The sequence below is a fragment of the Stegodyphus dumicola genome, chromosome X2 (assembly GCF_044657685.1).
Source record: "Stegodyphus dumicola isolate Sdum_Otavi_A_Nest chromosome X2, ASM4465768v1".
Taxonomy (NCBI): domain Eukaryota; kingdom Metazoa; phylum Arthropoda; class Arachnida; order Araneae; family Eresidae; genus Stegodyphus; species Stegodyphus dumicola.
In genome coordinates this window covers 159,495,940-159,521,946 of record NC_140781.1, presented here as the reverse complement: position 1 = coordinate 159,521,946, position 26,007 = coordinate 159,495,940, and the positions used below count along the sequence as shown (strand labels likewise).

At 31.8% G+C, this 26,007-nt stretch overlaps 1 protein-coding gene across 1 annotated transcript in view; it reads left to right on the top strand.

Annotated features, from left to right (window-relative positions):
* Nucleotides 1–267: 267 nt before the first annotated feature.
* The window catches only part of LOC118204240 (rho GTPase-activating protein 100F-like), a 264,758-nt gene continuing 239,018 nt past the window's right edge, over nucleotides 268–26,007 (top strand). Inside the window, exon 1 of the mRNA XM_085808929.1 lies at nucleotides 268–787. The gene's annotated coding sequence lies outside the window, so the exon portion shown is untranslated. The remainder of the gene's footprint in view (nucleotides 788–26,007) is intronic.

Here is a 26,007-nt window from a genome sequence, read left to right as displayed (position 1 = left end):
AAATAAAATTCAGATTAAATTCTGAACAAAAAGAACACATTAAAAATTACGTGACTGCACAGTTTCTTTCAACTTTTGTTAATGAAATTCGAAATAATTCATAGAAAGAGAAAGCAAAGTAGAAAGAAAAAAAAAAGGAATAAGAATGCTAGGATTACTTTTGCTCGCCTGATAGCGAGCTGATTGGCGATTAGAGAGACCTTTGGCGGCGTAGCTGGGAGCCAGGTGGGAAGCATTGTCTGGTAACCCCTTTCAGTGGAGCTTGGCGATGCGAGCGCGACGGGTCATGGGCTCGACCCGGTCCCATTAAGCCGTTTGCTACGCCCCCTTTCCTACATATTTTAAAAGAAAATCACAACTTTTTTTCCACCTTTATATAAAATCATTTGCAAATTTTTGTAACTTTCGTTGTAACTGCATTTAAGAAAAAGTATAAAAAACTTAAAAAAAAAGGAAATGTTTTCCTAACCTGAAACGTACAATTTGAGTTTCTTTGTATTTTGTGGCCTTACTAACATCATATATACAACAGAAGTGATTTTCTAAAGAAAACGGAAAGGACAGAAAGGAAAATAACGGAAAAGTTTTTTAATTTCCAGTTTTTGAGTTAGTTAGAGAAAATCTTTTTTACAAATTTTGTGTACACGATTTGATAAGATGTTCTTCTTCTTCTTGTGAAATTTAAGAAAAGAGCCAAAATTTCCAACTGAAGAGCTGTGAAACTCCATAAGAACTCAAGACTGTGCTTTTTGCACATGCATCGCTGGTTTTAACTTCTCTCTTTTCAGTAAGTATCCTATTTATCTTCTGTACATCTTTTCAGTAAGTATTCTATTTATCTTCTGTACATTTGCCTTAAGTGCATGTAATAAGATTTAAAATTTTATAACGACTTATGAAAAACAACAATTATTTTTCTCCTTTAATTAATTCGCATATTTCCTCCTTCCCCGCTCAAACGCTTTCTCGAAATTAATCTCGAGAGAATAGATTCGAACCACTTTCCTCTCCTTGAAAGGAATAAAGAAACCTCTTTGAGGAAAAACTCGAATAAAAGTAAACATTTCTCTTTTATTTGACGTTGTTTGATATTTTCCGTCTAACAATTTAAAATTTCAATAGGAACGATAACTTTTCAAAAAAGTTTATGAATTTATTTCTCCTTTTCTCGACTTATATGCCTATTCTTTGTAAATAGGCTTTTATTTTAATTAAAATCTGTTATAATTTTACCTAAGATTATTAATCTTCATTTCGGCAGTTCATTTTTATAAGGGTCATTTTCGAACCGTTATAACATATAAATGCTTAGTTTGCAATGATGGCATAGCATAGAGATTTATTTTTTATTTTTAAAAGATATTTCTAGTAATCATATTGAACACAAATCTTATGTTTGTTTATCGCTTTCAGGTTTGCAAATTCTGCATTTAAATATAAGAAAAATGTTAAAGAATTTCCTGTTTGTTGTTCAATACATTTCTTTTGTGAGAATCTAGCATACAATCCCCCACTCTTTAGTAAAACTAAATAACATATATTTGCAAAATAAATGCACAATTCTTTATAAAAATTAGATAAGAAATTGTATGAGCTAATTTAATTTATAAGACAAGATTCCAGTAGCAGTCCAGTACAAATTGGCTTCTAGTATTTTCCATTAAAATTAATCTCATGAAAAGAATTTTATATGTATTCTCGAGAAAAACGAAGAGATTTCTTGCTTTTATTTTTTAACTCATCCACAAGATCTCTCATTTCACGCATCGAACAGTCATGAATAGAACAGAAATTCCTCTTCAAAAGCAATTACGTAATAAATCACTATTTCGTTGGCTTTAAATGAAGGTATATTTGTGTAAATAATTTTTTAAATAAGTCATTTTAAATCATATAATTCTTTCAATATGTTTTTCATTTTTCAAAGTCTTTTTTTCTTTAATTTTATTAGGAATAAAACTTTGAAACTGAATTAAATCGAATTCTCAATAACAAATTGGAAAATGGGCGGTTGTTTCCATTTTATTCTATTTTTGTTTCTGCTTTGGTTTGGGAAACAATTTCATTGTTAGATTTTTAATTTTTTTATTCTAAGCAAATGATAAATGCGAGATGTGCATGTTATCTAAATTACTTAAATGTGAAATATTATTTTGCGGTTTATATGTAATAGTTTTTAAACTATATGTTTTTAAGAAATTTATTAGTTCAAGGATCCATTTTTGTCTATTGATATTTAAATGCTTTCTCATAAATATGCTAGCAGAACTTTTAAAAAATCTGATTCTCCCTTTGAATGAACTGCTTTATAAAAATGCTTGTTAAACTGGAAAGAAGTATCACTTTTTATTTATAGATTAATTTCTGTCTATTCATAATTAACTGCATTTTCATAAATATCCAAGCAGAAACTCTAAAAATCAGACATGTTCTGTGAATAATTTTTTCATGAGAAAATATCCTTTCATCAATAATTATCATAATGAAAAATCAAACGTTCGCATTAATGACATGTATGTACATGCATATATGTGTGTAGCATTAATGACCATGTATGTATATGCAAATATGTGTGTATATGTGTGTCTGCACACATATCTGTGTGTATGTACGCAAGTGAGAGATGTAGGGAAACGAAACACCTTTTTGGAAATAATTGCCAGGAGTAAAGATGTATATAAAAAACCAGGATTCGCATGCATGTACATATGTTACGTATGTACATGAATCTACTTATATGTATATCTATGTCCCACATATGTATGAGTATCAAAAATATAAAATTTATAAAGAGAACTTAATATTTAGAAAACATTGGGTTCTGGGCATAAGAACAGAAAAAATTCTACTATTTGAAATAATATTATATTGCTAGGATAAGAATAAATTTGATACTGTTTCCAGTTTCACTGAGTATTTGGGCAGAAACTTGATTAATTTACGCTATATGTAACATAGAAGGTTGCTGCTCTTTGTTTCATTATTCGTGGCTCGCGTAGTTACAAGCAATAAAAAACTAGTAAACTAGGAATAAAAAAACTAGTAGTAATTTTAAAACTAGTAATAACTATAAGGGTAGCTGGAAAGAGAAGCATATAAACACATTACTTTCGTGACATAATTATATGTACTGTTTAAACTGCAATGGGGTGAGAGAAATATCTTATATTTCAAGCCCAATCTTATAAATTAACTCAATTATTTAAGGCCGTCTTATGCCGTGCAGCAGTTGGCTGAGAATCCGGGACTTTTGGATTCGAGTCAGAATCCTAGTTAATGAACGGTTGTGAATGTAGTATCTTTGCGCTTACAATCTATCAGACGGAAGTCCCATCAGTAGGGCTGAAGAATGAGATTGGAGAGGAGAAATTTGCTGTGTCAAAACTATGATGAGCTTAGTCAAAGAGGTCTTGCCTAAATTAAACAATCCAATTATTTGGGGCTAGGTGTAATATTAGAATTTTGATTCTCAGGTTATTAATGAATAAAAAATTAAATTATTTAAAAAAATGGCAGGCTGATCATTTAATTTAAGATAAATTTCGCTTTTGATTGCAGTTTCTATATAAAGAGGGATGTCTGTAAACACCTTTTTAAAAATCTTTAGAAGAGTAAATATATTTTTTGAGTAAGTAAACGAATTGCTTGTTCTATTTTTTAATTGCTGCGTTATTTGTAATTTGAATTGAAAACCTTTTATTATTGTAAAGACTATATTTTAATTTCAGTTTAAAAAATTACTTTCAAAGTTTCTTAAAACTATGAGCTTGTTAGATTGACTAACACAATATCGTGTACTCGCTTACTTAAATTTCAGATAATTCAAAGTAATAGCAGCAATCATATAAAAGTAAGTAGAACATTTATTGCTTCAACTTAAATTTACACAGCTAAAATCAATAACAAAAATGAATTTCCACTACTTGCAGCCTGAGAATACAGTACCAGTTCAATTATTCACAAATCAAATATTAAGCAGTAAGAACCTCCTAAGGCGCCTTCTGACGTACTATAAATGAAAGCTAACTGACCAACAATCAGCATATCGCAGTATCAGGGTGACTTAGTACTCTGGTGTAATTTGCCAAAGCTTTTGATTAGATTCAAAGTCATATTCTCGCTCCTTAGTTTACATGCTCTTAATATGCTTTTCTGGTGGAATAGATGAAAAGCAGAAACGCAGGAAAGATTCAGAATGAGAAATAACGAGTTAACTGAAATAAAACTGCAGATTTACATCTATTAAACTAGTTCACAATTATAATCAGAAAGAAATGGAACTAGGAATAAGAAGAAAGTATTTTAGTTCCGATTTTACGACAGTTAAATTCATCGCAGAAAAATCTATAATCTGTGTATTATTTAAACATATATTACTTTTAGCAGAACAAGAGCAACAAAACTACTCCTCGTTCCTTTTGATACTAAGCCAGCTTTTACTAATGTTCTGGTTGAGGGGGCTAGAATTTCTGACTGAGGGGTTGAGGGGGCTTAGAATTTAACTAGATTTGAGAAATTCCATTTCACACATATTAAAACTGAGACATTAATCTCTTTTACTAAAGTTTCCCCATATCAGACTCATTTTGTTTTTCCAAAATTTAGCTACAGGTTATTCATTTATGCATATGGATTATCTGAAATATAATAATAACAGAAAAATTCAAAATCCTTATTAACTTGCTGAACTATTTCTTTCAATTAAAAAGCTGTTTAACTGTTTTTAAAGTGCTATAAGTACCAAATTGTTGTTCTTAAAAAGTCAGTTTGCGGCCTTAGAATATTTGCATTATAAACGGTGATTCCTAATGGCATGAAGTTTTGACTCGCTTGCTAGAAACAAGGCTTAAAATTTCTGTTTTAACATTTACAGCTTTATATTACAAGCTTCTATGGCTCATTTCCTCTTCAAAATGTTCCATATGGTAATTTAAATAATTCTTACGTTCAAAATATACATAATATTTTAAATCTTAATTTACTTTACGTATAATCATTAATTCAAAAATAAAATCTAGGATTAACTTGTTGATTCAAATTAATTACGTAATGCTTCTTGAAGTTCTTAGATAGTCTTGCTATTCATGAATTTGTAATGAAGTTAATTTACAGTTCTGAAATATTATAAAAACTTGCGTGTATATGTCTTGCAGTTTCAATGAAATCTAGTTTTTATTGCAAAGAAACTAAAATATATGATACATTTTTGGTCGTTTGAAAATGATTATAGAAGACTGTAAGGAAATGTATCAAGACAGATATATATCTACAAATCTTGGACAAAAATATCTTGGACAAAAATATGGAAACACCTTTAAAAAAACATGTTTCTTTGCTTAATTTGGTGTAGGAAACCCGTTGGAATCCAAAACAGCTTGCAGTCTTCTCGGAATGGATAAATACAGTTCCTGCATGTTTGCCAAGGGAATATTATACCATTCTTCCTGCAAAACGGTGGCAAGTTCAGATAACGATGTTGGCGGTGGATAACGAGAACGCACTTTCCGTTCCAATGTAGACCACAAAGGTTCGAAAATATTCAGGTCTGGTGACTGTGGTGGCCAGGGGAGATGGGACAACTCATCCTCGTGCTCAGAAAACCAGTCCTGGACAATGTGAGCTGTGTGAACAGGGGCTTTGTCATCTTGGAAGACACCATCACCATCGGGGAACAAAGTTTGTACCATGGGATGAACTTGATCGGCCAAAATGTTCGCATAAGTCTTGGCAATCAAGTGCCCTGACACAGTTATCATGGGGCTAGCAGAGAACCACGATAGGGCTGCCCAAACCATAACAGAACCCCGCCATGTTTCACTCTTGGCAACAAGCAGTCTGTATTATAGGCTTGAGATGGCGTTCTCCAGACGTAAACTCGGCCAGAAGTGGGAAACAATGTGAAAGAAGACTCGTCAGACCATATTACTCGCTTCCACTGCTCTATAGTCCAGGCTTTATGACTTAAACACCACCTTTTCCTGTTACGGGCATTAGCATCACTGATGAGTGGCTTCTCAATTGCAGCACGGCCAGCAATTCCCTGTTTATGAAGCTCCCTTCTAATTGTTTTGGTACTCACAGGGTTCAGTAACACAACATTCATTTCAGCAGTAGCTTTCGCAGCTGTGGTCTTCTTATTTTTCGTCACAATTGCCCTTAATGATCATCTGTCTCGGTCACTCAGGACGCACTTTCATCCGCGCTGTGATTTAGCAGATGATGTTTTTCCGCTTTTCAAATATGCGGAATAAATCTTCGATACAGTACCTCTTGAAACACTAAACACCTCGTCTACCTTGCTTACGGAAGCACCTACCATACGTGCTCCAACAATTTGCCCACGTTCGAAGTCTGTTAACTCTGACATAATGCAATGACAACCTCACATAACAGTACTCCAACAACAACTGAACTGTTTAGCACATTTACGAAGTTGTATAGGTGGCGTCAGTAGTCAAAAATGCCAGCGCCACCTACATATTTCATTAAAATCAATCTTTCTTTTCAAACATGCATTTCACAAGGTGTTTCTATATTTTTGTCCATCCACTGTATCTGTTTATAAACAAAAGTTCTTTATGCCGTATTTAACTAAAATTCATAAGGAATGGTGGTTTTGACAGCAAAATGATACTTTTCAATGATCATAAGACAACATTTTACATCACTGATCGCAGAATGGGATCTATGATGTAAAATGGATCTATGGCTTATGGGATATACGGCATCTATGGCTTATAATGAATGGGATCTATGGCTTAAATATGATCTGCTTAAAAATCGTCAATCAACTAATAGATTGATTGTATAAGCGTTTTGAGCATGATTCCGGTGCCTGAACAGTTTAGTCACATAGTGCTCTAGTGAGATTCTCCATGTATCATCCTAATGCCAGCCAGCCTAAATTAGAAAACTTTGCCGAAAGCAACGTTCCTAAAGCTTAAAACCCTGAAATGTTTATATAACTATATTGCTTTAGTTTGAAAATATATGATCTGCCTGTAGGTCTCTAGTAGTCATAAAAATTTATCGTCTCCAAAAATAAGTAAAATAAAAAATAAGACTGTAATTTATAAAAGCTTCTTTTAATACGAATTTCTTTAAAGATATGCTATCTTTCGAATTTACTGCCCATTACTGGCCTAGTGGATAAGACAGTTAAATGCTAGTCTTTCAGTTATAAGGTTACGCTAATTCTCGTACTTTAAGGTAACTGCAATGGATGGCCTGAGGACTTTTCGTTCCGTTTAACTTCTTAGATAAAATTATCTGAATGAAAGTAAAATATTAATTAAAAAGGTTCATTAACACAATTGACCTGACGGGTTACAGAAAATGAAAATTATTAACAGAAACGGGTGTCAGACTAGTGGGTAAATAAACATAAGTTCAAATCGAATCAAATGTAAATAATAACATTAACGTGATAAACCTTGGTTCAACCTTCATTAAGATTGAAATTGTGGCTAGCAGATATTTGTGTCGGTAGGATAATTTGCAGTAGCTGAAAATCTGAAGTAGAAAGACGCCAGCCTATGCTGCTAAAACTTCTCCGAAAAACTAAGCGAAGAGAAGCTTATATGTACATTGAATTAATTCTGGGGAAAGTTGATGATGGAAGTTACAGAAAAGTCAAAATAAGATAACTCGGTTCAATTATAATAAAACCTTAGACGATCCATGTTTGAATTCTGGAGAATGGGCTGGCTTCATAAGAGTTATCGTTGTTTTTCTTACGTGTAATATGTATAATAGCCAGTTTCTCTTAGAAAGTTCTCTACGAAGCACTCATTCGCTTAGGCTTTAACATGCTTTGGCATAATCTAATAAACCCAGATCTGATGCACTTTTCAGTATAATAATTGGTTTGATGTTTTCTAAAGTTATTAAGAAAGGTTAAAGATTTCATTAGCTATTAATATACGATTCAAAGATTTTTCAACATGCAGTCTTCTTCAATTAATAAAGTACAATAACTGACATAAAATATAATTCGCTTTCTGAGAAAGTGATAGAACGAGAAAGTGATAGAAGAAACAAGTTCGTCAGCCTTACACCTAAGATATCTCACTATTTTTCTACATAAATCGATTTGGCGACGTACAGTTGAGAACGGTCGCCAAAGAACGATAGAAGGTGTTTCCTTTTGTTCTTTTATTTAATAACGTCAGATTTAAACAAGTGCAATACCTTCAAGAATAGAGACATTATTATGCATACAGATTCAACAATAGTGTTAGCCTAGATTGATACACATCCTCCCTCATCTTCTAAAGATTTTCATGTCAAATAGAATAGCGTGTATCCAACAGTTAACTAAGACTTTCTCCTGGCCACATGTCAGAGCAGCAATCCTGCTAACCTAATGTTTCGTGGTTTGAGCCCGAAACATATTGTTGATAAATTTTTATGGTATCAAGGACCAAATTTTCTATATCAAGAGATTATTAATTACAACAATGTTAGCAACAGCTTCAAAACATCAAATGAAAACTATCTGCTCGAACTTAAAATTGTTGCTAAAGTAACTGTAACAGTAACTGTTGACAGCTCTTTTTGGACTCCCTTTTCATCATTACTAATTGTTATGTTAAATTAATTAATGTTTTTGCTTATGTTTTAAGATTAGGAATCGTAGTTCTAAGGAGAATGAGCTGTGTCATCTGACGGTTGACGAGGTCTCGTCAAGTGAAAAGCATTTGCTGTCCTTACTGCAACAGCAATGTGTTCCTGAGGAGTTCAAAAAGGCTAAGCCTCGAAAGGACGTTTAACTGACTATCTAAAGCCTAGAAAGGGCTTTTAACTGGCTACCTATTTTAGATGAATATAAAGTTATTAGAGTAGGTGGTAGGCTACAGGAATCAAACTTGGCCTTTAACACAAAGCATAAAAAATAATTAATTAATTCGTTTAATTGTTAGACTGTCATATTCGAACCTTCCATATTGGAGCACAAATGCTCTTGTGTAGTGTTAGACAAAACGTTTGGCCGATAAGTGGACGTAATTTTTGCTAGAAGGATCACGCGAGAAAGAGTGACATGTGCCCAAGGTAAAACCAGTATTGCCAGATCAAAAAATGTATAATTTACCACTAGAGAGACTGAATTGTTCCTTTCCCTTTACTGGTATTGATTTTTGTGGCTCCTTTTTTTTATAAAATATACAAATCAGAGGAAGGGCATATTACACAAAATTTATGTTGTAATTTTTGTTTGGCTCTTGACTCAGGCTGTCCATCTAGAAATAGCTTCAAATTTGTCTACAGAGTCATTCATTTCAGCCTTTGAACGACTCATTCTAGAAGAAGGAAAAGTGCATCCATATATAAAGAGAATGCTCAAAACTTCGTTGGGGCTAACAATGAACTGAAGCGACTATATAATTTGGGGAAATATCCCGATGAATTCTTAGCCAAATAGCTGATATGTGAAAGGCTTCGTTAGAAGTTTATACTTAGAGCTCCTCACTTTGGAGGAATCTGGGAGACAGGTGTACAGATGCTTAAATTTTTATCTTAAACGTGCAGTTGGGAAGTTGATTTTTACATTTGATAAATATCTTAAAATGTTGAACCAGATTGAAGGAATATTAAATCCGCGCCCAGTATCTCCTTTAATAACACCAATGATTTAGAAGCATTTGCACCACACACGTTCTAGTTTGGCGATCCCTAATATCTAGAACTGAGGCCTAATCTTACAATTTTTTGGATAACTCTTTGAAACGCTCGCAGTGCACCGCTAAAGTGCCCCAACATTTCTGAAAAAGGTTGTGAAATGATTGTATTAATCATTTACAACAAAGATTTAAAAGGTATTTTTTCTAAAGATAACGTAGAAAGGGTAATGTAGCCCACCAGCGGCTGAGCGGTAAAGTCGCTGAACACTTCTGTCCGAGGTTCGATTCTCGCGAACGGGTTGGCTGCCTGGACGTTTCCGTAGTTTTCCCCAGGTATAACGTGTATACGAGCCAGTTTCCCTTAAAAAGTCCTCCCCGAAGGCAACCCCCTTCCGCGTAGTGCTTAAGTGCGGAGCACGTAAATGATAATAATAATAATAACAGTATAGTTGTGCCAAAGGAAAAACACATGCCCGTTTCAACTTTTTTACTGGGAAAAAATCAAAGAACTAATTTATGGTAAGGATAAAAGTTTTAGAGTTTGTAACATAAAATCCAAGCTGGTCTGTTGAAAAGGCCAGCTAAACTAGCCATACTACCCGTAAATGTTACATAAGTTTAGAATATATTTTGTTAAGTTCATTAAAAATGCTATGTATTGTTTCTGAATTTATATCTTTTCTTTTGTGCAATTCGAGTTATGTATTTAAATGCGCTTATTGATTCCTTTCATGTTCACCAGTTTATTTGTGATATAGGATTTAATCTATATATTAAAGATGATACAGTCACATTTGTGAGCATCATCAGTTTTGTTCACCTATATGGTTTGATTCGATGTTAAAGAGCATATGAGCATTTCTGAAGGCCAAAGTGTTAAGATGTGGGCGTGAATTTGTATACGTGGGTATCATCTTTCTCCAACGTTGATTATTCTACTTCATTTGATTTTCAGTCGTACAAAATAAAAATAAGCTTTCATGAAAGAACGTTTTTTAATCTAAAACTTTTATTCCCAAGTATGAAAGCAATTATGAGCTGAAGTTATATAGGTACATTTATTTTTAAATAATTAGATTACTTGGCAGCATTCTTCGTAAGCGTTTCTTAGGGATTTAAATTGTGAACTAATACATGAATCCAGTGCTTATGAATAGAATAACAAAAATAATCGTAGACACATTTAAATTTAAGAACATTTGTGGAATATGTAACATTTCCTGCCTTGATTAATGAAATTTCACAGTATAAATATATGCATTCACTGTCTGATTCCAGATGCTTTTTTCGAATAATTAAAACAATTCTGAAGTTCTTTGAGTATTAACCAGAATATAACTCTCGACAAAAGATTTAAATTACTTAAATGAAGCTTTATTTGTCTCTAATAACAATGGTATCAACTTTATTGCATAGTTAAATCTTCTTTTTTTCTAGTAAAGGTACTATATATTATTATTTTATGCATGAATATATGTAGTCGAAACTTTGCTAGTATATAGTGTAGAGACATTAGGTATTTTTGGAATCAGGCAAGATGAAAAATTAGCAACCGCCTTCGCCGGGAAGCGAACCACGGACCTCTGGATACCGGCCCAGTGAGCAGAACCACTACACCACGAAGAGACGCCAAGAAGGTGGGAGAAATACCTTACAATGGAAAATAATTGATCGAAATGAATGTATTGTACGTGAAATACATATTTCATGAAAACAAATTAAGTAAGAGGTCAAGAGGTTTCATTTTTAAGATTTATAGAAAGGTTTCTATTTTTGGCAGAAATGAAAGATGCCTTCTTTCTGTCCCAAACCATAAAAAAGAGTTAAGTTACGTTGCTAGCTAATGGAAAGCTCTCGAGAAGTAACCCTTTGACGTAGGAAAAGTCGTTTATGAAAAGGTTTTCTTTCCCCCTTTTCCTTTTTTTACTTTCCTTTTTTTACTTACCTTTCCTTTATCTTTTTTTAAATATTTTTTAAAGGGGTAGAGAAATATTTGCGCATTCGTGTTATTGCTAATTGGGAAAGCTGCATTTACCTACCTCATGGGAAGTGCAACAAGAACTCTTTCACAGAGAGTTTATTATGCTGTTTCTTCCCTAGAATTGTTATCTTATACTATATTTTATTACTTTGTTTATTATATACAATTTCTCTTTGTTTTTGTTATACAGCAAACTTTTGATTTTGGAGTGCGATTTTGTGTAAATTCCTCCTCACATTTTCATTTTTGTCCCATTATGAAAACTTATTTCGTCTGTCTAATTATCTCCTGAACTATTTCTCTCTCTATGGGTGTACACTATTTCGTACGTAAAAAATTCTTTTAATAGCCTTTTCAATTCTGTTATTAGCAGTTTTTAAATAAAGGATAACTTACCTTTTATATACCGCCTGATATTCAGTGTAAAAGCGTAATGAAATTTCTACATTTGTGTAAAAATGTGTATACCATAAAGGAAAAATAGTATTAAACCGCTGTGCTGTATTTAGATTCTTTCAATCACATTTCTGAATTACTCACGCAGGTAGTCTCTGTACTTTCTGAATTATTGAACTGTTTGTTGCATAAACCTTGAAAGGTTTTTTCCACCAGCATTCGCCACAAACTGAGATGAACGCTCAAATCTAGGCGAGTGGGTTGGTTGCATGGGAGGTTTCGTGATTTTCTCTATCATTATGAGTAAAATAAACGCGAGCCAATTTCTCTTTCTCCACGTAGGCATCTTTCCCCTTTATACTGATAGCTCTTTACACAAGCTTTGCCTTAATCAAATAACAAACTCCAATAAAAATAAATGTAAGCCGGCTAACATTTCCTCCAGTCAGGAACACATTTCTCCCAAGGCAAATATCCTTCGAGAACGTTTCCTTCATATAATTTCTAACGTAATACCTTTCTGATTTAAATAGTATCCACCTACATTCCGATGCTTTATTACCGAAAAATTTGATTAACAGAGATACTTGATTAAGAAGAAATAACTAAAACTGGACTGTATTATGTTACGTTTCGGGAAAACAGATCTAGACGATCTAGACTATCAGTTTTACAGTCAGAAAATAAACTCCGAGAAAACTACCAACGTTTCTCAATTTCAACCCTTTGCCGTGGCCTTAAAAAGGAGAAATTTTCAAAGATTTTTAATTAAAAATTTCACACATTTTACAGTCTTAATAATGGGATGATTACGCTTCACATATATCGTCTTTAATGTTGAAACATATAACTTTCATTATAAACTTTCATTGAAAATTTAGAAATTAGATAGCAAAAGATGTAAAATAAATCAGCTTTCATGATTATGCTCAGATGCCCAGATATATAATCTGTATGGTTATTATGTGAAACTAACCAGTTATTTAATTCCGTTTCCTCACGAGAATGCAAACCAGTTATAGAGTATTTAAGATGAGGTTTTTAGATTGAAAGATAGTGAGTGTTTCTGTCTTTCGAGACCATATTACTTCAGTTCTGTCAACTCTGGTAAGCTTGTTATAATTCGGCTTTGCTTATTGCTGCCGATTTGTAAATTGTTACGTCGGTTAAAGTTCTTAACTTCGATTTAAATTTAATTATGTAATCTTTGACTACTAGTTGACGTTTTTAGATTTGAATTTGACTGTTATTTAAGTTGTATCGCCACAAGTGGTGGTTGATTTCTGATAGCATGAGAAGTGCATTTATATTTTAATTCTATTAAATTAGAAGGTTTATGTAAATATTTTAAAGTCTCTGCAGTTAGTTTCAAACAGAACAAAAATTCCTTTACGTCTGTTAGGAGTTTGAAACTAGTTTATCCTTCCAAACCAATTCTACAGGTTATCAGTACATGAAACAAGAATCTGTGTATCATGTATTAGAAGATGCTGAACTATTTAAGAGAATTTCGATGAATAAAATTTCATATTAGACATCATAAAAAATCTTTTAAATTATGATTAAATTTAACATTGATATCAGATAATATTATCTTTTATCAAATGTTTGATAAGACTACTGAATTTATAAAGGTACTGATTTTGGTAGATTTAGAAAAGGAAATTGAAGACGACAGTAAGAGATATTTAACAAAAAGACTCAAAACAAGTTCACATCAAAATTGTATACATGTATAAAATTAGCTCCTCAAAACTGTAAGACGAAATCATTCTTTGTGTTCGGAAAATAGTTCAAAAGTATACAGTTAGTGTATTAATCAAAACAAAAATGGAAGAGGAAAGTAAGGTATCATAAAGACGATTATTAAATGGAAAAGTAATGAAATAAATCAAGTCTGTGCCGAATGATTGGTGCAGGATTTCTGCAATAACAGATAAGAGTGATAAATGGCTCGCAATATCTCTGGAAACGTGCTTGGGGAACACTTTATTGGTTTGTAAAGTAAAAGACAGGTGCTTCGAAGTTGCAGTGATCTCCTTACTAAAAATTCCTAAATTCTGGAATTCACTATTCATTAGACACCAAACTGAATTTGATATTTTCGGTAGTAACGGATGCCACACTGTTTCGAGAAAACAGAGCACTGATTTTGACTCAAATTCGTTTAATTCCAAGAGGGTGATCCGTGATGGTGTGGGATGTATAGCCGCAAGCAAAGTGGAGAAGCATGTATTCATTGCTGGTATAATAAACCGTGCAGTTTGTTTAGCTGTATTGAAGGAACTTTAAAGCGAGAGTAATTAAATTGGGTTTGAACGAAAGTTGGGTTTCAAGCAACATAACAGTCCCACTAATACAACATATAATGCAAAACTATGATTTCTTTACCTTGTTAGCAAGAGCTTGTCCAGCTTAAAGACATTAATTTCATCCACAATTTATGGTTTAGTTTTTAAACAGGTATCCAAAAAGGCAAACTAGCCAGCAAATCGCATTCTAATTAATCCTGCAGAAAGGTCAGACAAAATATCTTCTGAATCTTTGAAATCTGAGAAATTAGTAGAATAATGCTTAGAGGCTATTGTGATATAAATTACCGTTGCCTTTTATAAGCTTGGAATTATCGAAAGAGTAGCTATAATTTCTATAGCCACAATTTCAGCTAAAAATTCATATATTTAAAAGATTTAATTTTATAAGCTTGGAATTATAGAAAAGATAGCTATAATTTCTATAGCCACAATGTTTCAGCTAAAAATTCATATATTTAAAAGATTTAACTTTTTTTTCACTTTAAACCCATTAATTTTAGCTTTCCGTATATCGTTGATGAGTGACGTTATCTATCACTTCGAATAAATAAAAAAATGATCGCGCTTAATCGGAACTTATTGTTTTTTTTTCAAAGCCGCATTTATTTAGGAAAATTATGGCGTATTCTCACTATAATAGTCCTACATAAATTCAGTATTTTTGGTATCGCTGTATAATTAGCAAGAGCCATTTTACACAGAAAGATAAAATACTAACATTAATTTTAAACTTAATTGACAGTGTATTAGATGCTTTTCGAAAGAGGGAAAAATATGAGTTTAAAATTTAAAATACACATGGTTTTATGCCAGATAAATTTCTGCATTTTTAAGAAAAAGTCTTTAAGCTGTATCGCGTAAGCAATTTCCGAAGTAATAAGATACATGTTTTACATATTCTAGTGTCAGATGAATTTCTATTCTGTTCTAAAAACTCAAGCTTATAAGGTTCAACGTTTTTTAGACTTAAAACGACTTATCGCTCTGCCCAAAATTAAAGTACAGAAGCTTGAGAAGGGGGTAAGACTTTTTTATTTTAAGCTCACTTAGATGAGCAGCAGGCACTCCTTTGCTTACCAATCCCTAAGCACTTACGGCGAAAACTAAAAGGTAGAGATTCAAATGTAAAGCTAAATTTAAATATATAACAGCCAAAGGCTACACAGAGCAATTTAATCTCGAAGTTAGATCGGATTACATTAGCATGAATTTAAGCAATCGTCAAGAAGCAACGTCGAAGGCAAGAACTCTTATCTAGAATAGCAAAACTAATAACGTAGTCTTCAAACGGCAGAACACGCTCTGACTTCACAATCTCAAATCCTCACTTAAATACACGCAAGAAAATTTGCCTTTTGGCGGAAAAACAAAAGGCGGGAAGTAATAGTAAAGGTTCTAAACATGAAATAACTGTTATGTAAATTAAATAAACTTTAAAAGCTGTATCGTTTAAATGGCGTTTTTACTTAAACATGTCACGCTGAACCAACAGAAAAATACAATATATTCTAAACAAGCACCGAGTTAGAAGACAAAGTGAAAATACTTTAGTAATAAATCATTAGATAAGATTTAGCTGTTTGTCATTAGACAAATGATCCGTATGCTACACTCATGATATTAGTACCATAATTATGATTTAGTAATTATCCCGTAAAAGAGCAGACTGATTCAACACCATTAAAAGAAGGTATTCTTTTGGCATTTTCACTAATCATTTTGACCAGAACATACGCTTTCAATTTGATACTTCTGATATATAATGTATTTGTTTCGAATTTTCGGTTTTTGTTTCATAAATTATCAATGAGTAAAGAAGGTTTTCCAATCAAAAATGATGTTGTTTTATGGTTGCAGAACAGCTTGTTGTGATTTAAACTTAAAAGAAATAACACGTAAAATAAAAATGAGAAATATTAAAAATTTTATGCAAAATAGCTCTTAATTCATTATGACTATCCATGATGGAAAACATGTGTCTTAAAGAAAATTATTCACCTTATAACTAATTTTCATAGTACTCTTTCTGAACTTCATTTTCATTATTAATATCACAGAAGACCTAAAATGTGTGAAATTTTATTTATACAATCTAATTTACTAGCATTTTAGATTTATATGCTTCTCTTAACGTAACAAAAGGATATTTATCTGAGAAAGAGAAGAAAATTGATGGACATTTTGTGATGAAAACATATTATAAAGATATTCTATTAATATGCAGTTTTCGTAGAAATTTAATATTAATATAATTGTTATTAATATATATATATATAGTTGAAAACTTTAAGAATTGTAATGATATTTTATTTTTCATACTGAGTAATATGCTAACCCTAGCTGCATATTAGTAGAAAAATCATTATAATAAATATTAGTAAGGCCTGTAAACAGGCTCAATATTCAGTATTAGTCAGATATTATTGTAGCAGTCACATTAATATTTTTTAATTATTATTGCGTTTACTCTAGCACAATCTTATATTTTAAGATTGCTTTCAAGGAGAACTGACTCGTTTTTGCGTTACACTTCTGGAAAACTATAAAATTCTTAAGATATTTAGCTCCGTTAGTTGGAAGGAATCTGAATCCAAGACTAGTTGGGATTGGAAACAGCTTAAGTGTATGCATATTTTTTCTAGTTTTTACCAGATTCCATCACTAGATGAGCGGCTCTTTGTTTAGACATTAAAGAGTACCAAAGTCTATTTCAAGAAATCTACTGAAAATAAAGCTGGGGAAATTACTTTGCACTGTCTGCATTCCTAAGCCCGTCCAGGAAACGTTCGACTTGTGATATGTTTCAGCTCTCCCTAACAGTGTCAGTGAACTGCATGCTGCTTGTAGAGGAAAAATCGATGCCTTACTACAAGCCGAAAAAATTAGATGGAGCAGCGCAAGGTTACGATGGAACGCAGCATCTGAATGGAATTGCGTGCCCGTTCTCTGGTCAACGGGATTTCCACTGGTATTTGGAAGCCTGGCTTGTTTTCTTATCGATTGCTTTGTCACGAAATTAGAACGATTTCCTTTCTTCACATTTCCGCAAGCAAAATGTAGGAAAGAATGTACTTTACTATCCAGTTTTGTTGTTTTGATGGTTCTTTTGATGCGATGGCTTACGGCAAAGTAAATATCTTTGCTTTATTGGAAAGATAAGATTATTGGATCCTATGGTCTCAAGTATTTTATTCCGTTCCTTTATCCAGTATATCTAGTACATAATATTTAATAGTTTATTACGGCCAGCAGATGATTACAGAAAGTTGTAAGAATTGCTTGGATTTCATACATACGAGAAAGTAAAATATAGTTTTAGAAAAACCTTATATTTCTGAAAGAAATTTTTTTTTGCTCACAATTTTCAAATGCATGATAATAATTTTACTTGAATTAAAAAACAATGAAGCTACGTCTCCTAAATTTTGAGTCTAAATTCCTTTAATTTACACTCAAATCTTACACATAACGTTTTGATTGGTAAAAGTATCAATAAGATGTAATAATGGAATTAATACTGGAGTTTTAACCTTTAATGTTTGAGGAGTATTAACCATTTATTATTCTCCACTCCATAGACCGTAGATCAGATTATTAATTTAGAGAAGGAATTTAAATTAGACTTCATAATTTAATATGTTTTTGGATAATTTAATTAGTCGTAAATAGTTTTACCATCTGAGCTACTAACAATTAAATATTTCTTACTTTTATTCATAACAGAAACATTCCACTCTATTAGACGCCGTATCCTCGTAAGTCCGTACCTGGGATTTATTTTCGAAACCGAACTTTAAATGACGCAAAAAATTCATATATTTGTCTTTTTAAATTAAAAAATGATTCTGTATAAAACACAAAGTCTTACTTCGTACATACTCCCAGTCCGTATACTTACATTTAAGAAAATATTTTACTCCTTATGAAGGAAAAAAAAAAAAAAAGAAGAAAAAAAAAAAAAAAAAAAAAAACGAAAAAGGTTTGACTCCCGTATAACAAAAATAACAAAATAACAAAGCTATCTAAAATAAGCTCCAAAACTGGAGATTATATTCAGGGGCTATACACAAATTGAACAGCGAAATGTTTGTAAGTGTACGCAATTAAAAATAAAACATTAGTTTCGGAAAATGTGTCTGATATTAAGAGATTAAGTGACGAGCATTTCTGTGTAGATAATTGTAAAAAGTGTTGATTAACATAATTTTTTAACGGAGATCTTATTCACAGGTTTTTATATACTTTGTGTTCCAGAAAACACTAGGAGGCTTCAATATTGCCACGCAGACAACTCGTAATACTTTTTATATTAATTAAAAATATTGTAGTTTAAGGAATCTTTCGAAAAATTACTAGATTATTATTCAAAATAATAAAACATCATGAGAATATTAAAATTATGTTTATAAATTACATGTGTGGAAACTCTTTCGGCATATCAAATGTAACAAAGTTATAAATTTAAGACACTAGTAAATCACAAAATAGTATCATCGAATGGTATTTAAATCAAAGTATTCTAAATTAACTATTAACCTACCCCTTATTGCGAATCAGAAAGGAGTCGAAACTCGTAGATTTTGAAATTAAATATTTCGGCCAATTTTTCGTAAAGTAGTCAAACATTTATAATGTAAGGACCGAAGAAACGCGTAAAAAATAGACTTCATAATTTTTGCAAAATTAATTTCTTTAAATTTAAAGGGCCAAAACATGAATATTTACGTCATTTCAAACGTCTTTTCGATTTGAAAGTATGTGTCTATTTGCAAAGGTTGAGTAAGAAAAAAGCCAGGTAAGGACACTATGTAATATATTAATTTATTTTTCATATTGCATACTGGAAAATGGAAATGTGTTTTCCGCTCTATTTTTAACGTTATCAAAAATATAATAATTACGATTGTAGCATATGCCTTTAATTAATGACCTTAGGATAATCAATAAATTAATAAAAAGTTTTTAATTTTACTTCGCATGGTAAATTTACTTACTGGGAAATAACAAAATGATGTCACAAAATTTAAAATGTAAGTTGGCTGTTTGTAAACTAAGACCTGTTGAAAGCTGATTAAAATCAAATAAGGGCTTTAAAGACTAATTAATTTTCAATTTCGGGATACCAAAATGTTGAACGAATACGAATGTTTACAAAAACATGTGTGTGTAAGTATTTTGAAAGCAGGGGTAATTTACGTTTGAGCGTGGGAGTAATTGTCGTTGAAAGTGGGCGCAAGTATTTAGCAAATATTAATTATAATTTGCTCCAAGAGAAGAAAGAAGAATTTCCTAAATACATCATGCTTTTTTTCTTGCTTTTAACTGTTACTGCCATCCTAACAAGCAAGCTAAATAGCAGTAGTTTTGGTTAAATGCATGGGCTGGGCCATTATGTATTTGAAAATGTTGATTTATAATGAATGCTTGATAGTTTTTGCTAAATGTGAGTTAATAAACTTTCGATCTTGTATCAGAATTGTAAAATTTAAAGTAAACTTTTAAACGATTCTTTTAAATATTTCAAAAACACTGTTGGAAAAGACTGTATTTTGAATAATAAAGACTGCATTTAATATATATTTTGTTTGTAGATGCTTGTATATTACAGTTTAATCTTATAAATATTTTCAAATGACTAGCTTCCTTGCTTAGAAGCTATTTGATATTCACTTGCCTGATTTTCATATTTAATCAGTATAAATTACTTCCTTTTCTTCTGCTTTTAATGCTTCGGATGCTTAAAGAAAAAGGGAAAAGATATTTATCTTTTCAAATAGTTCATATTTAAATATGTTTTGATAATTTTGTTTTCTTGTATTTCACGTAAAAACAGATTTTCTAATTTTAATATAATGTTTTTTTGGCGAATTTATAACTTAAAATATCATTGTTTGCTGTATGATCAAGATAGAAGAAATATTCTTACCGTTCAATTTTCTTTATGTATCACAAAGAAAAGAGGAATGTAACTGCTGATATAAATGAGAAGCATAATATAAATCTAAGAAACGAAATAGTTATAAGTACCAATTTTGGAATTTAGAGTTTCATTTTTTATTTATCTCAACAATATTCTACTTCGTTTTTCACTCTAAAATCAATCGCGTTTTCCTTCTGTTCTCGACCTCTTCGTAAAATGATTAGAGAAAAGTGATATTATTATGTCAGTATCAATTCTTTCTTTATCCCGAAACTATTCTTGATTACTGCATTCTTTAAGTCCAAGATTTGATATCTTCTTTCCATTTTATCATGTCACGTTATGCTCCAAAAAAGGCTATACAGAAGTGATCAAGTTTTACTATTTTAGGCACAGCATTTGGTTGTAACAAATAGTCTTATAAACAACTAATTCTTTACATGTTAACTAAAATAAAGTAGGATGAGATTTCGAGATACGTTGCTTAAGGTCTAGGTCTGTTCTCTTCTATGACCTCTCTTCGTCTCTATGCGTTGACTCCACTGGGATTCGAGGCATTGGTCTTCCAGTTCCAAATTGGAAGTCATACCACTTACTTCACGAAAGCACACAGTAGGGAATGTGGTAATTCTAAACACTTACCCACAATTAAAGAGTGATTTAGGACAGGCACGAAATCCTGTCGCATTTTTGGTGCAGGAAACATTTAAAACTAACTCTTCTTTGCTCGAGATTGGAACCATAAATTTTCCAGTTGCTAGTTAAACTTGATAACACTTGCACTATAAAGCACGCACGAAAGAATATAAAAAATCCTTTCAGATTTACGATTTTACAAAGTCACACTATTATCACGTTAAAGCAGAAAGAAATCTCGAAGAAATTATGATAATAATTTTATACATATGTTTTACAACTGTAATGCCGTACAAAACGTAAGAGAAATTAGAGAAGTAAAAATTCTACGCATATCAGATTATATGAAAACATTGTATTGCACATCAGAGGTAATTAATAAGCCCCAAAATACAGCCTAAATTTCATTTCTTGCCTTTAAAAAACTGCAGCTGAAGAATGAGAAGTATATTGGAGAAGTATATTCGCCTACAAACGGTCATTGAGTAAAATAATTAGTTATTTAGCATTCTAAAAACCGTAATAGATACTATCTGTACACCTGAAGACAAATTGAGATACCTGCTATCGTCGTAAGCAGTATAATATGTTTTGCCTTTCCCCAGCACTGCTTAAGACTACGTCCTCGAATAAGCAAGATCTATTTCAACTAAATAGTAAATTAGTTTAAAATTATCTTCGTAAACAGTTTTGCAGTTAGAATAGCCTCAAGATTTATTGATCTTAGATTTACTATAATTTTACATATAAGAACTTAAGTGTCCTCTTTTGAAATCTTTTCGAATAAAATATTTATATTCCTCAATTTCAAGATTTAGACGTAATTTACGAGTTAGTAAGAATACTGTGGGCATATATGCAAAGCAACAACTCAAAGTTAATGACATACAGTCGCTAGTTATATTTGTAAATAAGGTAATCATCCCTTATTTTAAGGCCTAACATCGAAAAAATGAACTTAAAAAAAACTTGATGAATTACTTTAACAGCTGAATAATTAATCAAAAATTACTTAAATTAATTATTTAAATGAGGAATGGTTCCTAATAAAAAGAAATTAAGCTGACATAATTTTACGACCTAAATATCTATTTGTATATTGTATAATTTCTATGCATATATTATTTTGCAATATGAATAAAAATAAAAATTGAATATTTTTTGTTCTTCCAATAAAAGTAGAGAAAGCTTTTTTGAAAACAGTTTTATATGGTGATTACAAAAGGAAGCACAAAAATAAACGTCTTGACGTGACATAAATGCTTTTTTATTTTTCCCCTTTGAAAATCTATAGACTGTCATATCCTGATAACCTGAATTCTAAATAATTTTTTCATGAAGGTTTTTACGCATATGTCTAATGTAAGACAAAACGCAGTTCCCTTTTGATCACTAACTCTGTGTTATAATCCTCAAACCTAGTAACATTTGTTTCAAATCAATTAGCTTGAAAATATACCTTTTTTAAATACATATCTAGAAGTTTCTCATCAGAGCTGCTGCATTGTTTGATAATCGTTGTAATGTAAATGTTTCATTATGGGTCGCATGCGAATAGCTTCTTATGGTTTTCTTATAGTCTGCTGCCCACTGAGGAACCGGAAATTCTTTGTTATAAAGATAAATGATTGTCTAATATTTTGCCGCTTCAGATATAGAATAAAGTTGGCAATATTGACGCAATAATAAATAATTTAAAGAATGCAGTATGATCATATTAATTTTCCTGTGTGGATTTGCTGTTGAAGATTATGGTATAACTATAAATAAGCAGACAAATGTTATTAACTTTAAAAAAAAGAGTAGAATTTCATTTTGAAAATGATTACAATGCATTTAATAGTGCTTAGTGTAGTCAGCTTGTAGCAGATAATATATTCATTATATTAATATCTTAACTTCTTTCTCCTAAATTGCGGTAGGCTACTTACATAATGAGTTATTAATGGACTGGAAGTTAAGTGTCGACTTCTAGTTCATATATTTACATACTGTGTAAGATTTAAAATATTATAGCAACCATTTTGAAGTTTTAGCTTCCAAACATCTCGTTATCTAAAGAAGTTTCCTCGTCTAACGACTATTTTTTATTTTAATATGAGGAATATTTTGCTATATAAAATCACAGCTCTAGTGTTATGTTAAAAGTTACTTAAATATGTTTAGATATGATTTGCATTCAAAATTATTGAAATATATTTAGAAAGCAAATATTCATTATTAATATTTTCTTTGCTAAGTCTCGTTATTTAGAGGAAATGGAAAGTAATTTATTTTTGCTTCTGCTGCATACTGAAATTCATGAATAATTGATTTCGAATGCTATAAATCATATATTCTTATTAAATATCACGCCTTAAAGTATAGTACCTTACAGAGCTCAGTCTCTATAATAAAATTTAAAATTTGGATAATTATAGCGATCTTTTATATTTTGATTTTCATTGTTGATATTATTCATTACTACATTTAATGCTCTATACTTCCTGTGAGTAATTTTTATGTATTTCTAGCTAGTAGCTTGTTGAAAATTAATTCGTACTTATTACAACACGTTGTTCTAAAATAAATTTCTAATCTAAATTGATCATCTCATTAACTATTTATCACATACGTTTGTTAGCTCTTTGATTCTCGTTCAGTTTTTCTTCAACTGCAGTTACAGATAGTTCTGGTGGAACCAGATCTGCCATAGTTCCTTTCTAAGGTATCCTTGTTTTATAACCACAGCGAAGGGGGAATATGACGTTTGCTGGTAAGGCAGATCGATATATTGATATATAAAGTTCCTTGCTCCCCATCAGTTTTCCTTACAATACTCGATCATATCAGAAAAATTGTGGCTTTTTCTGATTGCACAATGCACACGGAGGAAAAGGAGAGTGGAAAATGAACAAAACTGGGAAGCATGTCACGCTTAATATAAAACGATATGCATTTCATCATAACAGTGGGTCAAAAAAGCCATGTATTTTATCCCAATACTAGAGCAAAATTGATATGTATTTTATCCCAATACTAAAGCAATATATTTACGTCAATCAAGCTATCACAAGGCTTTGAGTCTTTCAAACTTATCAAATGGTTGTCCGTTATTCTTTCGAAAGTAATTAGATTTTTAACGTAGGTATACATAATTATTTAGAGAAATTGCAGCACCGTGAAAGACGTGAGTTATAATAAAGATATTTATTGAAAAGAGTTTTTATGATGCACCCGGTGGAGTAGTGGCCGGTACATATTTTGTATGGATGGCTGTGGAATGCCATTACCTACTTAAATTCGTATTCACAACTCATAAGTTGTAGTTGCTCGTGATGGCATATAAGCCAAACTTAAGCAATCATATCTGAGATGCGATCTCTGAGGAATAAATCGGGAGACCGTGCAAGCCAAGGAAGAGCTGACACTTAGCAATCACACAAGAAACACTGGATAATACATTCTGTACTGGCCCGTTGTAATATAACTCCAGAACAATCCTGCAGCAATAGTAAAAATTCTGGCTCCAACACCTCACGAATTAACGCTGACGATTCATAGTGCCTAAGATTCGTAAAGTGCGTGAATGTGAATGAAATGTAGTAGCATATTCCACGATTACTCTTAGGGCAACTATCATACTCTACGATACAGCTTAATAGATGGCGTTACCCGTGGTATCGGCTATGGATAACGCATAGTGGATCTTTTCACGTGGGAGAAGATGATTTGCTTTTATTAATGATACAGTACTTTGTTCTTTACATCACTGTAGCCATTGACGTCAATAGTAAAAATTCAGCGGAAATTACACACTTCGATGCAGCAATCGTACACAAACAGGGCAGCAGACATCAGCCGGTGCATCACACTCTTTTACGCTGTTATGATAATACAGTAGGGATTATGGGGCCCAGCTCCCCTATCCGTAGAGTCTGTAATCCCATTCTTCTGCGCCTGTTATTGTTTTAGTCCCTTCACGCAGATGCACCGATTCTTCTTCGGCCCATTCTCTCTACGTGCGCATAGCTGCACTAGCATCCCATACAACACGCGCTACGATTTCATGGTATGAGAAACAATTTTATTTCATCCTATGAATCTTCCTCTTTCAGCGTCAGTGAATTGTTCATAATGATGCTTACGCTGCAAGGAGATAGGCTTATTATCAACAGAATAATTAAGATTTGCATTTTACGGCGACTTTTTATATCCTCCGAGTCAAACTTCAACTTCGATTGGTTATTCATCTGAAGTCTTAATACTTTGTACCTTTCAGGATAATTGATTCGCACGTCAGATTTAAGGTGTATTCGGTAATACTTTCTTAATGTTGCAATTTCTGTGAACAACAGTGTATTTTCGGCAGCTGTGCAGAATTTAATAATGGTTTCTTATGCAATGAAATAAAATAATTTTGATTAAAACTTTTGTGGATAATTTAATCAATAATAGGAGCATAAAAGTCTTGGAAGTTTGAATTTATTTTATCTATTTATATGTTTATCCTAATTTTCTAAATATTATTAAAAACTTAGTAAATGTACTATTGACTTAAAATTAAAAATTTATTAACCTTATTATTTAAATCTTTGAAACGGATAATATTACGAAAACTCATGAAGGCAGCCAGTCATATAAATTATTCTACATCAGATTATGCAAATCTTATTAAAAAGTAGAAAATTTCCCGAGTTGATTATCGGCTTTTTGTGCATAGTGTGTTAAGAACATTTGTGAACATTTGTTCGCAGACCGGGAGACCCTGAGTTTAATCTTGCCTGAGGTCCTGGTGTAGGAGTGCTCAACTAAAATGGAGCTTTTAGAGAAGTAAGAGGCTCCAACTTCACTACATTTGCGCAGTTTCATGGGAATCAGAGAGTTTTGGATTCAACCTTAATAAAGGCCAGTCTTTACATGATTTTTTTATTTATTTATTTTTAATGTTTTTGACCGTAAGAGCTAAGTAATTTAAGTCCCTTTAATAACTTGTCTCTTTTGACCAAATTAGTGAAAGTTAACTAAGTAGTTTTAAAAGAATACATACATAAATTACTATATAGTTGAAACCAGAAAAGTCCGCAGTGCCCTCACAATCACAATGCAAGTAGAGCGCAGCATCGTAAAATAGCATATGAATTCTGCCACGGAATCCAG